This window comes from Petaurus breviceps, unplaced genomic scaffold (genome assembly GCF_028583685.1).
Source record: "Petaurus breviceps papuanus isolate PSGF00001 unplaced genomic scaffold, PetGlider_PUasm1.0 90734, whole genome shotgun sequence".
Lineage (NCBI taxonomy): Eukaryota > Metazoa > Chordata > Mammalia > Diprotodontia > Petauridae > Petaurus > Petaurus breviceps.
The window spans coordinates 11,797,892-11,815,230 of record NW_027187327.1 but is presented as its reverse complement, the minus strand read 5'-3'; the positions used below and the strand labels follow the sequence as shown (position 1 = coordinate 11,815,230).

At 38.2% G+C, this 17,339-nt stretch overlaps 1 protein-coding gene and 1 pseudogene across 10 annotated transcripts in view; one reads left to right on the top strand and one right to left on the bottom strand.

The window, feature by feature from the left end:
• The window catches only part of LOC138145372 (protein FAM9A-like), a 650,020-nt gene that overhangs the window by 366,597 nt on the left and 266,084 nt on the right, over nt 1-17,339 (top strand). The window lies entirely within an intron of this gene.
• On the bottom strand, nt 5,150-6,664 carry LOC138145415 (heterogeneous nuclear ribonucleoprotein L-like; annotated as a pseudogene).

The window sequence follows — 17,339 nt, the reverse complement described above, 5'->3', positions numbered from 1 at the left end:
GCTCCCTAATAGGCAAGTAATAAATGCTTGTTTATTGATTGATTAATTGGTAAAGATAAGTACAGTGTTAGGGGTGGTAAGAGCACCGGCCCCAGTGTCAGGATGACCTGGGGATCAAATCTGGGCTCAGATACTTAGCACCACACCCAGAAATAACTGGCCATGTAACCTTGGGCAAGTTACTTAACCCCAAGTGATTAAAAAAAAAGATAAGTACAGTGTTTAAATAATTAAGATGTGGTCTTCAGGGTAAGTCATCATTTTAGGTTATGAATAATTGTAGCAGGAGCTTATTTGGGGTTCTGTACAGTCAGGAATGGAAGACGAGAATCATCTTATATTGTTACCAGGAGGCTCCAGTATGGTATTATATCCAGGGAGAAGATACCAAAAGCCATGGCTCCAGTCTTGACCCTGTAACACTCACCACAGAAAAGATGGATGCACATGAGAAAAGTGTGTTTTACTCTGGTTTGATCCAGGAAGCTTCACAAAGTGTTTTTCCTCTTTACAATGAATCCTTTGTAAAGCCTGTGTGAGGCTGTTGAGAGGTAAATGAAAAGTGTGAATTGGACTCCATGTACAGGAAGCAAAGCTTACAAAAATAAACATTCATTTGACACTTGTGACCCGTTCACCTCTTCTGAGACCCCACAAAGGAAATTTCGCATTTTTCTTCTGTCTTTTTCCCAATTCTGTTTCTTGACATGAACTTGTGAACCTGGAAAATGAGACTTGATGCTGGGCTTATTTAGGAAGGAAGATTTCCAAATTCTATAGCCCTAAATTTCTAAGAAGATGAACATTATAATACATTTTAAGGATAACTTAAAATAACACAGCTTACGAAAACTGCTAACGTCACATAAAGCACAAAGACTTTCCCCAATGGGTCTGGCATTCATTTGGTTATGAATCTTTATTCCTATTTTGTGAAATTCAAAAATTCTCTAAAGAAACCTGTGGCACCATGATCTTGTATCTCCTGACCATGCCATACAATCCCATCCCTGATGCCTTCTTTTCTTCCTATAAGCAAAGTGCAGATTGAATTATTGGTAACTCCTCTTCGGTTTTTAGCTGTTACCATCTCTTCACTTTGGAACTACATACCAAAATATCATCCTGGCCTGCTAAAGAAATACAGATGTCTTTATTTTTTCTTTGTTTTCTGGTTCCCAAAGAATATTACCCTTCTTGGGAGCCTTTAAAGAGGTTAGATACAAAATTTGACCCCACAATAAATTCTCCACTTGAATCCTTTTCTGATGCCTATTTGTGTCATGGAAGTGTCCCTAGGTTCTCAAAGTCAGTGCCTGAGTAGGTCAGTAAGACAAAGTATAGTAGGTTCTACCAAACTGGAAAGACTTCATGGACAGATAAACTTATTTTTCAAAGCCTGAGAAGAAGCATTGAAGAGCAAATAGAGAGCCAGAATTGGGGTAAGACAATCTGTGTTCAATTCAGAAATGTACTGTCTGCTTGGTTCTGCACAAGTCATTCATTTAACCTCTCATTACAAAAATAATTCTCTCTTTCTACTTGAATTACAAGACAAGTGATTTGCTGTGGCAGAAATTTTTACACCAAAGAAATCACGGGCATGGTCAAAAAAAAATGTAGTTTTGCCTATATGATTATTTGACTATTTGACCATACTTTTTGCTAAGTTTGAAGATGTTTATCATCAAATCACATATCCATTTTAAGTTTATTATAGTATATGGTATTTGTGGTATATAGTAGTTGACTACAAGCTGATGGATTTTTTTTTAAATTTTAGCAATTTTCAAAGACCTACTAAGTTGGAGTGGAGCTTTGAGACTATTAATGACTAATGTTGAAAAAGCACTTTAAAGTTTATAAACTTTCTTGTTTGATGCTCATGATAATCCTGTGAGATAGGTGCTTCCATTCTCATTTTATAGATGAGGAAACTGAGGCAGAAAGTGGTTAATTGACTTTCCAAGGCTCATACAGCTTGAAATGTATTTGAGGCAGCATTTAAACTTTGTTTTGGATCTTGACTCCAAATACTCTCTCCATTATATCACCTACCTGTTCTAGGATTCCCATCAGTGGAGAAAATACTGATATTGATGAAGATTCTTCATGGATTGATGCTGATATGCTAGAAAGTACCATAAGGAAATGCCAAGGGGAAAAGGGAGCGATTTTTAAAAAAAGTATTAGGAAAGTTATATTTTTAGGTATTTTGAGTCAATGTAGACTTCCCCATACAAGGAACTATAGCTAGATTCTTCTCAGGTCCTTTGCCTTCTCTTTGACTGTCACTGTGCCTTCAATAACATCTACAGAGTCTACTCAGTCCAGGTTATCTTGGTTTCAGAACTTTCTCCAACTCCTGGCTCCTGTTATACATAGGGCTTATGACAAATAATTCTATCCTCTGATTCCTTTCTCCCTGATGCCCTGTGCACAAGCTTTTCCTCCTGGGCTTCAGCCCTTTAAGGAATCATATAAAGTGCATACAATTACATTCATAGGTTTATAGGATTCTAGATGTAGATGGCATAGAAAGCAATCTAATTTAATCCTCTCATTTTACAGAAAAATGAACCAAGTTCTTGAAAGGACAAGTGACTTCCTCACAGTCATACATTATTAGAAGTGGTGTTTGAAAGTAGGTCCTCTGAACTGAGCTTCTAACACTAGACTGACTGGTCTCATATGTGGGGAATGAATGATCCTTTCCTATGGCTCCTTAGACAACATCAAGAATTCACTAAATGCTTGCCATGTTACAGGCACTGTGCTAGGTGCTGGGGATATAATGACAAAATGAAAAAAATTTCTGTTTTTACACTTCAGGCTTTTTTTTTTAGCTTGTAGGATAGGGACAGGGTGGAGAGGAGCTCATTCTTTATCTAGAGGTCTTATCTCTGGGTCTTTGGGAGTTCTCTCTTGTCCTTGTTCAGTTTTTTTTAGTCATTTTGACTATTATAAATACCCAGATTAGCTACAAAGGACCTATGAAGGCAGATGCTATCTGCATCCAGAAAAAGAACTGGTAAGTATATATAGAATGATTTTTACACCCCCCCCCCCCACACACAATAGTAGCCATCTCTAGATCAAGGTGGGGACCGTGGCAGGGAAGAAAAAAAAGGAAAAAAAGAAATTTACATTTATTTTATATTTATTATATATTTAAAAGGAATAGCAGGTTGTACATAATAGAGTTGCAGTTTCATGTGCAATCATCTTTTTAAAAATTATACTATGTTATAGAAATGCTTATTGTATTCCATAAATTAAAAATAAATATTTTTAAATCATTTTTTTCCTGTGCCATTTCCTAAGAGCATAGATAGCTATAGAACAAGAAGTGACTTCATAGACTAACTAATCTTAGACAATTAGGTGGCCCAGTTGGTAGAGCTCTGGACCTGGAGGAAGACCTGAGTTCAAATCCTGGCTGAAACAACTACTAGTTCCATTTTCCTCAGTTTATTCATCCAAGGATTAATTGAAATTATATTTGTAAAGGACTTTGCAAACCTAAGAGCAAATAAATACTAGTGATTATTATGTAGTCCAACCTCCTTATTTTTCCAGTTGAGGAAACTGAAGCTCATGTGAACTTGTCAAATTCACATAGGTAGGAAGCATCAGAGGTAGAATTTGAAAGCAGGTCCTTTCACTCCATGGGTGTAATGGTAAGGGAATTTGAAGATCTTCCCTACCTGATTAATAGACTTAGGGAATTTGAAGATCTTCCCTGACCCTTAATGGGCCTCACTTGGATCCCAGCAAGAGAAACTTCACTTGGGGGGAGGCTTGTTTTTCAGGAGGACCCACACCTTTTGCTACTTTGTAATTAGGCAGTGGGTCATGAAGGTTGGGATGGCCTCTGACTCTGAAGAAGGGTATATATACTCTGAGGTAAGGTTTTGCTTTGGGGCTCACTTATGGGAAGAGTTGTGTGATTTGGTCAGATGAGACTCTGAGTACTCCTTGAACCCCCCCTTCCCCTGCTTTGTCTGCTTGTAATTTCTTTTTATATTTACATTTGCTTTCATTTAGCAAAGCAGATGAAAGAAACTGTGCTAGAAGCCATCCTGGGTATGCTAGAGTGCTTGCTGCTACTATGGGTCAGCTAGGTGGTGTAGTGGATAAAGTGCCAGGCCTAGAGCCAAGAAAACATTTTTTATGTGACTATGGATAACTTTGATTTCTTCATATGAAAACTGCCTCTTTATATCTTCTGACCATTTATCAATTGGGGAATGGCTTATATTCTTATAAATTTGACTCAGTTCTCTATATATTTGAGAAATGAGAACTTTATCAAAGAGATTTGCTGTAAAAATTGCTTCCCAGCTTTCTGCTTTCCTTCTAATTTTGGTTGCACTGGTTTTGTTTCTAAGATTAAAGTATAAATTGTGTTTTCCTATGATGCTAGTCCTGCTATTTTATGGGGTTGACATCTAGACTGCATCCTCTTGGGATACAGCATGGGAGGCCCTCTACTGTCCTGTCCAAGTCACCATCTTGCTCTTGCCTGAGTCAGACCCAGTATATTGCTTCCAGCATCATGCCCCTTCTCAGAATGATCTTTCCTTCTCATTTGAAACCTGCATCTTACAGTGTTTTTCCTTTGAGTTCCTTCTGCACTGCCCACCCCTGATTTCCCTGTGCTCTGTTGCAAGATGTGCCTTTCTAATCAACAATGGCTTTGCTTGGCCTCTCATTTTGCCTCATGCTCTCTCTCAACCTCAGACTTCAAGTCATATCTCAGATTTGTACCCTGTGGAGTGGTTTTCTACAATGAGTTCACATTTATAGGGGGCTTTATGGTTTATTTACCTAATTTTTTATTTTCCAACAATTTTATTGAAATGTGCTGGAAGTGCAGGGGCAGGCAGCACAAATGTATGAACAGGGAAAATAAATCACATGTACAATAATTTCAAAAGGTGAAGGTTAATCTTGGAGATGGAGACTCCCCCCTCTCCAGACTTGCAGGGTTTCCATTATGCTTAAGCTTCTACTAAAACTAGCATTAGAAAAGGAATACAAAAACTTTTGCAAAAAAAAAAAACCCAAACCCCCAAAACACAAAAACCAAATGGCAGAAAGGAAAGGAGGGTGGGCTTTCTGCTTGGGCCTCATGTTGAGTGTGTAATTAGGAAGTGTGATGAGTGGTATAGAAACACAGCCTTAGGGGGTAGGGGTGAGGACCATTTGGATTCTTCATCTGGTAATGTTTCAGGATGCCCAGGGTCTCCAGGGCATCACTCATGGCCTCCCACTCCAACAGACCCAAGGACCTTCTTTCAATTTTCCCTGAAAACACCTACACTGAAAAGAGCAGCTTCACTGTGCCTCATCACAGATCTCAAAGAAGTTGTCTTCCACAACCTCCAGGAGTGCATTGAAGAAATGCAGCATCTGGTTGGGAGGTTGGGTCTTGTTCTTAGGCGCCTGCTCCAGGGTGGAGAACCGCTTGTTGCGTGAGTCACTAAAATCCTTTAAACTGCACAACCCCACCTTGCAGCCTGTAGGACTGGCCAGGCATGATGGCCTGTTGCTTAGAAATGCACACATTCAGCTTCTGTCCAAACATGAAATTGTTGTTGAGGTGAGTGATCACTCTATCCACTGCAAAGCCATAGGCCATCTCTACCATGGCAGCCCCCGGCTTACTCTCCGTGAACTTACCTTCTCCACATTGTTGTAGAGACAGAAGACATTGAAGACACGGTCATAGTTCATCTTGGACTGGTCAAGGCCATATACCATCAGCACAGGGCTCTCTGCGCAGGGGACCATACTCAGGTGGTAGGGGTGGGATGGTGGGGTGACCATAGAGAGGGTCATGTCTTTGGCCCCTACGATGGCCCCCCCACTGGTGGGCACATTCTTCTCCCTTTGTAGTGAGGTGGAGGGGGCCCAGAGCCCTCATCATGGTAGTGATTGTGGTACCCACCATGAGGCCCTCCTGCAGTGTGGGAAGGAAAGAGGGAGGACTGGTGAGAATTTGCGGAACTGGGCAGGCAGGGTCACATGAACCAATGGGAGTGCACGGAGGGGAATCCCCTGCCCTCACCATATACTGTGGTGTGATCTCCCAGGAGAGGGGGCTGTCTCTGATGCTTATTCAGCTTGCTGCTGGTGTCATCTTGCCCACTGAGGTTGGGGTGGGTATAGTCCCAGGCGTCCTGATCTTTCTTGAATACATTCAGATGTGTCGGCTTAGCATATTCAATCTGAAGAATACAACAGTCAGAACAAATGTCAAACCCACTGAGGGTCGATCCCTTTGGTTTGCTGAGCATTCTGCACAGAGTCAAAGTCTACCATGGCCTGCACTCCATTCCTTTGAGGGATGACAATTCTCTGGACAGGGCCACAAGGGTTACTGATGGTAAAAAGGATCTGTTTTAATGGAGTAGATGGGATTCAGGATGGTGAAGAACAGCATGCTATGGTAACTCTGGAGTTTGTCTGGGAGATCTGGCTGGTCGAGTAGCTGACCAAGGTAGGCTGGCTGATCATGCAGATCTGGTGGTCTGCTGCATAGCTGATGGCTTTGCAGACCACCGGAATGTCCTCAGACTCCAGCAGAGCCTGCCTCTTTTTGGGCATCACTACCACATAACTGACAGGCCCAAATTCCTGCAAGGCCCCACCAGATCAGCTATCACCACGCCATCAATTGGGCCTCTTCTGTGGACAACGGGAGAAGCTGGGGTTTTGTGGGAGTCATTGTAATTTTCCCCTCTGCCACTGCCTCCCTGCCAATCACCTTCATTGTCCCTCTTTAGCTGCTTTGGGGCCCGACCGCCCTCGCTGCCGCTGCTGCAGACTCTGGCTTTATGACTTATAAAGCTCTTTTCCCCACAGAAGCCTTATGATGTGAGTAGTGTAAATACCATTATCCTCATATTACAGGTTAGGAAACTGAACCTCAAAGAATTTAAGTGACAAAGGTAGTGTCAGAACAGGCTAGGATTTGAACACAGGTTTTCCACTTTCAAGCCTGGCATTCTGTTTATTGAACCACATTGCCCTTCTGATTATTTCATAGTATCTGAAGAAAAGAAAGATATATTAAGCATAAGGCATACAATATTACTGTCCCTTCCTACACCCCACCCCCATAATCAGGGGAAGGGTATATTGCTGCCACATTGAGAAAAACATGTTAATCATTAAGGCTTTATTGTGAATGAGTTTATTGGAGCTTTCCAGGGACAACAAGTCAAGATCAAATGTTTAAAAAGCAGAAGGGGAAACATAAGAGTGAGGCAAATTTGGGTGGAATTTTGAAAGGGAGAAGATTGCTTTAGTTTGATGGAGGCTGCATGAAAATTCCAGTCATTTGGAGAGATGCCCCTAGAAAAGGAACAAACTAAGTAGGAAATAGATTTATTAACTTATTTTTGAACCAGGCCTCCTATTCCATCAGAGATTTTGGTGAGGAACCTCTACCAATGTGTACTATAATCTCTGCAAGGGAGTTACCTGGTAGAGTTGTGAACTGGTCTAATCATTCTGGAGAACAGCTTGAAACTATACCCAGAGGGCTATGAAACTGCATGGCCTTTGACTCAGTAATATCACTGCTAGGTCTGTAATCCAAACTGAACAAAGAAAAGGGAAAAGGATCTACAGGTACAAAAATATTCTTTTTGTGGTGGCCAAGAATTGGAAATCAAAAGGATGTCCATCAATTGGGGTAATGGTTGAGCTTGGTCTGTGACTATAATGGAATAATACTAAATACTATTGTGCAATAAGAAATGACCACGATGGTTTCAGAGAAACCTGGAAAAACTTATAGGAACTGATACAAAGTAAAGTGAGAAGAACCAGAACATTATACACAGTAAATGATCAATTGTGAACGACTTAGTCATTCTGATTAAGACAATGATCCAAGACAATTTCAAATAACCAATGATCAAACATGTTACCTGCTTATAGAGAGAGAACTGGTAAACTTTGAATGCTAATTGAAGCATAATTTTTCCTTTTTCATTTTTTTCTTGGCAACATGGCTAATATGGAAATATTTTGTATGACTCTGAATGGAATCAGTATCATATTGCTTGCCTTCTCAATGAAGGGGGGAAGGGCAGTAGGGAGAGAATTTGAAGAATGTTAAAAATAAATAAGTAAATAATTACATATGTGTATAATACAAATAAATATATAAATGGAATGTATATAAACAAATACAAACATAAATAAATAAAATATGAATATTCATATATATGTATATATGAAAGGAAAGAGTTACTTAGGTCACTGAGCTATTAAGTGAGTTGTTCAGAGTAAGGCTGCCAGTAGGTACAGGTATAGGGCTTGAACCCAGGTCTTTCTGAATTCAAGGACAGTTTTTTTTATTTTCTGCAGAGTATGAAAGGTAAATAATTCAATGACCATTTGTATAATGGAAAAATAAATTTATAATGTTTTTATTTTAAATTTACAATTTAATTGATGCAGATATTCTCTCCAATATTAACAGGCCTCAACTAGCCTTTATCTGCCTTCTTGTGCTATTTTTGTCCATGTCCTCCCCAACTCCTTCACCCAGTATGCTGAGGCTGTCAGTTAATCTTCTTGCTACAACTTGCCCCCACCCAAAATTTCTCTGATGATATTCTCGACACACCTCCCCCGAGAAATTCCTCATTTGTCTTATATTATAGTTTGCTCACATCCCATACCCATGATACACTTCTCCATTGCCCTTTGAGCGATCCTTAACTTCATTTCCTTGGAGTCTGGAATAATGCATGACTCAAAGTAACAGAACATGATCAGGCAAAGGAAACAAAGCAGACAGAAGATTCCAACATTAGATTCCTATTTTGGGGACAAAAAGGAGCAAAGCACAGAACACGAAGAAGACAGTGAAGTCAGAACTCCTGCACCAAAAGCTTCAAAGGAAAATAGGAGCTGGTTACAGGCCATAGAGGACCTTAAGATGCAGATAAGAGAAGTGGAGAAAAAATTGGGAAGAGAAATGAGAACAATGCAAGAAAATTATGAAATGAGAGTCAACAGCCTGACTGAGGAAAATAACACCTTAAAAAATTGACTAATTCAAATGGCAAAAGAGGCTCAAAAAGGCAATGAGGGAAAGAATGCCTTAAAAAGCCAAATTTGCCAGATGGAAAAAGAATCTCAAAAGCTCAATGAGGAGAATCATTGCTTCAGAATTAGATTGGAGCAAATGGAAAATAATGATTTTATGAGAAATCAAGATGCTGTTAAACAGATGCAAACAAATGAAAGAATAGAAGGCAATGTGAAATATCTCATGGGAAAAACCACTGACCTGCAAAATAGATCCAGGAGAGAGAATTTAAAAATTATTGGACTACCTGAAAGCCATGATCAAAGTAAGAACCTAGAAATCATCCTCTAGGAAGTTCTCAAAGAAAACTGCCCTGATGTTTTAGAACCAGAGGGCAAAATAGAGGTTGAAAGAATCCACCGATCACCTGCTGAAAAAGATCCCAAAAAGAAAACTCCTAGGAATATTATAGGCAGGTTCTGAAATTCCCAGATTAAGGAGAGAATATTACAAGCAGCCAGGAAGAAACAATTTGAATATTGTGGAAACACAACTAGGATAACCCAGGATATGGCAGCTTCTACACTGAGGGATCGAAGGGCTCGGAATATGATATTCTGGAAGTCAAAGGAGTTGGGATTACAACCAAGAGTCACCTACCCAGCAAAGCTGAGTATCATGTTTTAGGGGAAAATATGGTCATTCAGTGGAATAGAGGACTTTCAAGCATTCTTGCTGAAAAAAACAGAGTTGAATAGAAAATGTGACATTCAGATACAAGAAGCAAGAGAAGCATGAGAAGGAAGTGATGCTGACAAAGTACCAAGAGAAGAAATTCTTCAGTGAACAAACCCATGGATTAAGATTACTCTTCTCTTCTTCTAGAAATGACTAGATGTGACCCCACAAGCTTTAATTCAGATTTGCTGTCTTCAGATACAGGAGAAATTAAAAAAAATACTAAATTGCATTTATTTTTAACTTATGGAATAAAACAAGCATTTCCATAACATAGTAGAATAAAAAAGATGTTTGCACATGAAAGTATAACAAAACAAAAACAAACAAACCCCCCCCCCAAAATAACAGAACCCTACCAAAAGAATATTGATATTAAAAAAATTTTTTTTTTCAGGGAAGAACTTCAGATCATTAAAACAACTGTCCAATTTCCCAAAAGCAATCTAGGCCTCCTGACAAAATAACATTAAAATTGTATTTTTTTCCAATAAAATTATTAATTTGCTCCCATTCTTTTTTTTTCTTTTGGCTATAAATATTGACAGAGGTCCTGACTAATAATATAATGAATAATTATTTCCTAGAAGAGTCAATATATGATCATGCTTTCAGTTTATTTTTCCTAATTATCTAATAATTACTGAATGTAGATGTATGTAGACTTGCCTACTTAAAGCTCAACATTTTGTAAACAGAGTCGAGTTGCTGCTATTCTTAATAACAAATTTCCTTGGTTCCTTTGCCAATTATAAGTCTTTTTTTCCCTTAAAATAGACTTTTACTGGAGAGTTGTGTCATATTGAATTACATGAGTGCATTTAAAACTTTACTACTATAAATCTAATCTTAATCTAAGAAGTAGCAAGGTAAAAGTTATATAAGAAGTAACAAGGTGAAAATCTAGAGACCTGGGTTCCAAAATTGATTTTCCCATTAAATTGCTGTGTGATCTTGGATGAGTGTCTTTCTCTTGGCCTCATTTTCTTCATCAGTCAAATTACAGGATTAGATTTTATGATCCTTAGAGTCCCGCCTGAAGATTCTATAATATTTTTTTCACGAGAGGAAAACTGTATGCTTTCCATGTGGGTGGAAATGGATGTCATCCAGGAAAATTGTATATAGTCTTTTTGTCTCCTGGCACATTAGTAGTGGTGAAGGCTTATGCCTGCCAGTGCATTACTTATTACCCTAATGAACACACTAATAAGATGTGAATTTTATTGCAGGCAACCCATGCTCATTTTTCTCACAGTATTCATATTACTAATTCATAATATCACCATATTGGAAAGAAGTTAACAGGACAAACAATGTTTTAGTCTGCAAAAACCAACACATATGATGCACTCTCTGTCCCATAGGACAGAAAGAACAGGTCACTACTGAGGAATCAGATGAAATTTGGTATGAGGTTAGAGTATTGTGCCAGTGGCTAACTGTGAAAGCATCTGGTCTAAACTGGCTCTTTGGCCCCACATATTGTCCTAATTTCATGAATCTGAATGGGTGTGGGTTTCACATTCCTCTTGGAGTAAGTGCTCTTGAGTGGTCCTTACAAAAATAATCCTAGCATCATATGAGCTACTTGAGATCATGCAACATGTTTAGATATTTTCATAGTTTAATTATTTTTAATAGGATAGGCTATCTTCTTTGTTTTGTGGAGTATTGGAATCACAGGGGATATTTGAAAGGTAAGGCTATAAACAGAAAGGAAATGGCCAAATTCTGCCTGTAATGTAACAGCATTAAAAAAATGGAATTGAGTTGAGTTAACTTGATGAGTTAATTCTGTTTTGCATTCATCATATAACACACTTTGGGCCTTGTATGTGAAGAACAACAACTGAAGAAATGGCTAGACTTCTGTGTCAACTAATGAAAATTGGGGTAATCAAATTTTTCCTAAAGTACCTAGAACATGAATCGGAATCCTTATACTAGGAGTTGATAATTTACTCTCCTCTTACTCACAGGTGACACATTTAGGAGTACAAATGGATAGATATATCAGGTACAAGTGAAATCTGTAGACTGGCATACTGGCTAAAGCAGTAGACTTGGAATCTGGAGGTCAAAATTCTAATCCTGTATAAGAAACTTGCTGTGTGACCCAGAGCAAGTTTTCTAAACCCCATGACTTGATTTCCTAATCTGTAAAAAAAAGCAAGGGCTTGAATTTGATGACATCTGTGGTAATTTCTAACTCCAAATCTATGACTCTAAATTTCCTAAGCTTGTTTTGGAACCACTTATTTTAAGACTCTTCCCCTAGACTTCTAGACCGTTAGTCACCATAGTGGATAAGAACAGTGGGTCTGGAGTTAGGAAGACCTGAATTAAAATTTACCTGCAGTCACTTAGTAGCTATGTGACCCTGGGCAAATCACATAACCTTGATTATTTCAACAGATAAATGAAGGTAATAATAGTATCTACCTTACAGGGTTGTTGAAGGATCAAGTAAGATAATATTTGTAAAGTGCATAGCACAGTGCTGGGAAGATAATATAGGTACTATATAAAGGCTTATTTTCTTCCTCCTACCCCATCTCAGACCAACAATTTTTACCAAAATGTCTATTAAGCTGAATAACCAACTGCCTGAGACGCAAGTCCTTTCCTTTCCATTCTCTACTTCTTAATTATGCTTCCATAACATATATTTCCATTCTGTAACCCTAGGCAATTCACTTAACTGTTGTCTGCCTCAGTTTCCTCAATGTAAAATGAGAATAGTTGCACCTGTTGAAAATCAAATGAGAAAATATTTGTAAAGCACTTAACACAGGGTTTGGCATATAGTAAGTATTTCATAAATGTATGTTTCCTCACTTCTTTCTTTTCCATCATATAATTTTACAAAAAAAAACCCCACCAAAATAATTTAATTTTACATAGTTGACCCATACTGTGGCTTAGCTAGTAAATACTAACCTCTCTATTATACTGGCTTTTTCATTTTGTTTCACTTTATTTCAAATATAAAATACTCTCTAGAAAGTTAAAACTTGTTGTATTGAAAGTGAACTTTTTTTTGCCTTGATATTTTAATAATCTTAAGAGTCAACTTTTACTACAACTATAAATGGTAATTAGCAAAGATCTTTATCCTGGGGTGTGAGAGGATGAGAGGGCCAGGATGATTGGATGTGCACATTCTAGTATGTTTTTAGAATAATTGAATATATTTGGCCATGGTTAATATGGGAATTGTTTTGCTTGACTATGCATATTTGTTACAAGGGTTTGGTTTTCTGTGTGTGTGTGTTTTTTTAATGGGGGAGGAAGAGGGAAAGAGACAAAAATTATTCTTAATTTAAAAAATAAAATTTAGGAAAAAAATGAAAGGAAGCATTATTTTCCAGAGGTTCAAGCCTAGATGAATTTAAAAGTAGGTAACATCTGTCACCAGCATCCCTCCAACTGCTTTGCTCCACCTCTACTCTCCCCCTACCCTGTTCTTGATGCCCAGGGTACTCTGCTTTAAATTAGTTTGTCAATGCTTCATTATGGTTGGACCATGTCTTATGCTCCCAACTTCATCACCAATTTATCCCATGTTCTTTCTCCTCAGGGTCTTGTCATCATACACTACTAATCCCACTAAAGGAGTTCTTGCTAAAATGTTAATGGCTGGGTATGGCTTAATGCTTATTATCTCTACCGGATAGGATTAGTGATTTACTGTCTACCCATAACTCAGGGGAGTGATTATGGGTGGAAATTTCCAACACTAAAGCTGAGACAGAAAGATTTTTGGCTGGTGGACCTCTTGGTGCCCTAGAGCCACACAATGTAGGTGGCTTGGTAAGGGCAGCCCTGATTCTACCCAAGCACTGTATCATTTGTCAGATGCAGTTAACATTACTAACTGAATTTTCCTTGCAGCAAAGGACATGGTTTTCATTGTATGGCCCACATGCCAAGTCTAGAATGTTAAATTCAAAACACACTGTGATATCTGATAGCCAAAAGAAAAGTTTTTGAAAAAGATTAACAGATGGAAAATTACTTAGGATTGTTTTTCACTCTGTCTATAATGTCCAAACATGTTTCTTCAGACTTATCAACTAATGATTTGTGGGTTAAGAACCATTTTGGGAGAACTTACGAGCCATTGAACCTAATAACAACAGTGATGATAACCTGGAGAATTTGTACAGATATCAGGTTCAGTGTTTTCAAAGTTGTCTCAAACACAATTTGATGTTTTAAATGTTCTTGGGTCAGTTTTACATTACTCTATAGCAAGCTAGGTGGTAGCGACATATTAGAAGCATGTTACAATATTAACTTTGTGTTCAATTTTTTCCCAGTTGCCTGAGAGATGAAATATAGCTTGGCATTTGAGATCCTACACCATCTGGCACCGACCTAGCATTCCTGCCTTATTCACACGATTTCCCTCCCTGTGCTCTGTGGTTCAGGCAAACAGTATAATTAGCTATCCCTTCAGTCTTCTGCTTCTGTTGCATTCACACAGGCTGCCCATCATGCTGGAAATGACCTCCCTCCCTATCCATAACTTAACACAGTGCATGGCACATAGTAAGCACTTTATAAATGTATATTGATTGATTTCTGCTAGATGAAATATTACTCATCCTTCAGGGACTTGCTCAGGAAAAGCATTTGTGATCCCACCAATTGAAAGGAAGTCTTTTCAAATCTTATGACATTTTGTTTGAATATTTCCTTTTTTTTATAGGCAATTGGGGTTAAGTAACTTACTCAAGGTTACACGGCCAGTTATTTTTGTGTGGGTGCTGAGTATCTGAGGCCGGAACTGATCCCAGGTCTCCAGATGCCGGGGCCAATGCTCTTACTCACTGCACCACCTGGCCGCCCCTTTTTCCTTTGCGTTTATTATCAGTCTATGCTATGTCATCCCTTTTTTATAGAATTGTAATTAGTGAGGAATAATTGTGCCTTTGCCCCAGGATGTCAAAATTAGCGCTAACACTTTTTAGCTAAAAGTAGTCCCTCAGTAGCTAGAAATAATTGAAATAAACTTAGAATTATATAATTTTTTTTACTATGATGCTTCTACAGCCCTGAGACTTTCCCTAAAAGACTTTTGCCCCATAGATCAAATTAAGACTCTTACTAATAACACTCATATTTTATTTAAGTAAAATTATTTACAAGTGGATTATTTAAAATTTGAGTAACTTTGGTAAGTAAATTACTCATAAGTAATGAAGTTGCTTTAAAAAATCAATAATAATTTAAAAAAAGTCTTAGCAAAAATAATTATTTAAATTGGAGGCTGCTATATGTCAGGCTAGGGTGAGATAATAATTATAACTAGCATTTTCATAGTCCTTTAAGGTTTGTAAAGCATTTTACATAATATCAAATTGTATCCTCTTAACAGTCTTGAGAGATGGAGGTGTTATTATGATCCCCATTTTAGAGATGAGGAGACTGAGGCAGGTAGAGGTTAAGTGACTTGCCCAGTGTCACAAGGATCTGAGATATAATTTGAATCTTCCTTTGTATCTTCCTGACTTCTGGGATGCTCTGTATAGATGCCTCTTCCTCTCCTGAACTCCCAGAATAGCAGCCTCCCTGGTGCTGGCCTTTGTACCATTGTTCTAAGGGTTCTGTCCTCCTTACGCATGTGGTGTTCTACTCTTTTAAGTTCCATTGCCAAGGGTGAGTTTTGTGTTTCTTGCCCAAGACAGGGTTTGCAATCTTGCTTGTATGTAAAACATCCTACCTGCTGCTGCTGTTCTCATTTGTGTTAGTATCACACCTTGCCCTGACCCCTCCCATATTTAATTGTAAGATTTTCTAAGCTTGCAAATTCCTTAAGGACAGGAATAAAACTTTTATGTTTGTATTTCCAGGGTCTAGCACAGGGTCTGACACCTAATAGGTGCTTAATAGTTGCTTTGATTGACTGATTTTTCCTTTCATATTCAGTCTTGTACAATACCTTACATGTAATAGACACCAAGAATAGATTGTTTATAATCAAAGACTTAGAATCAAAGGACCTAGCTTCAAATAGCTCACCTTTCACTTATTACCTGGATGACTTTGGAGAAGTCATTTAACTTCCTCAGCTTTCTCATCTGTAAATAATAATAGCATTTATATAGCATTTTGAGGTTTATAAGGAAGTTTTGTGTGTTAGCTAATTTGATCCTCACAGTAACCCTGTGAGATGTAATTGTTATACCCATTTAACACATGAGGGAATTAAGGTTAAGAAATGAAGTGACTTGCCTAGGGTCATAAAGCTGGTAAGTACGTGAGGGAGCATTAGAGCAGGTAGGGGGCAGAGTGGATAGAGGACCGGGTGTAGTATCAAGAAGACATCTTCCTGAGTTCAAATCTGGTCTCAGACACTTATTAGCTCTGTGACCCTGGACAAGTCACTTAACCCTGTTAACCTCAGTTTCCTCATTTGTAAAATGGGCTAGAGAAGGAAATGGCAAACCACTCCAGTATCATTGTCAAGAAAACCTCAAATAGGGCCACAAAGAGTCAGACACAACTGAAATGGCTGAACAAAAACAACAATAAATGTCTTCTATATACCAAGAATAAAGTAAGTTAGAAGTAAGTTGGGGGTGATGGTGGTGGCACTATACACAAAGCCACTGCCTGCTTTTTTGCAGCATGAGGAAATGCTTTAGATGAATGACATCTTGTTCTATTTTTCAGTCCCAGAGTGTGCCTCATTATGGGTTCCTCTTTCCTACTCCTTCCTTATCCCCACTTGCCACCCAATTTAGGGGGGAAAATAGTTTAGAAATGTTAGGAGTTCTACATCTGTTGCAATCTTGAAAAACTTTCCAAGATTATTTGTTTACTACTAACATAGGATTTGCTAGTTCCTGAAAGACATACATATATTTGGCTCAATTTTTATTTGCTTTCCAGGTTCCTAAAAGCATCTATTCCCTAACAAATGTTCTCCAGTCTGTCTCATTACACTAGAGGTTTTTGACCAGCTGTGATCATTTTTTTTAACACAACTGAAGTTATCTCCTCAGGCAGACTAAGACCAGTTACTAATAACTCCTGAAGGGTTCATTCCATGTCTTTCACATGGGATAACTTCCTTTTAGTAACTACGAGACTATTATTGATTTCTTATTTTTTTAATTCATGAGCAAATCTAATTTTTCTATATAAGACTTTGAATATCCTTTCCTCTGCCCAACTTTACCCAAATGACATTAATAAACTTCCCAGGTCAATGACAACAGAAAAAAGGAAAAGATCTATTGGTAAATGCTACATTTCATTTACTCCTTACTCTCACTCAGATTTTAAAGAGTTCACTTTCAATTATCTGTCCAGTGGAAGTGAACAGAAATGCAGAAAAGGCAAAATGTCATAGAACCCTCAAATTTTTTACATATGTCTTGGGGGTATTTTAAAATTTATATTTGAACATATGTGTCTACTGCTTTGGAAATGAAGCAAGTAGACTTCCTGACGCTGGAGAAACTGGGAAGCTGTCCAATTTTCCCCATCACTCCTTACCCTTAGACTATGAAAAGATAGCATACTCACCACT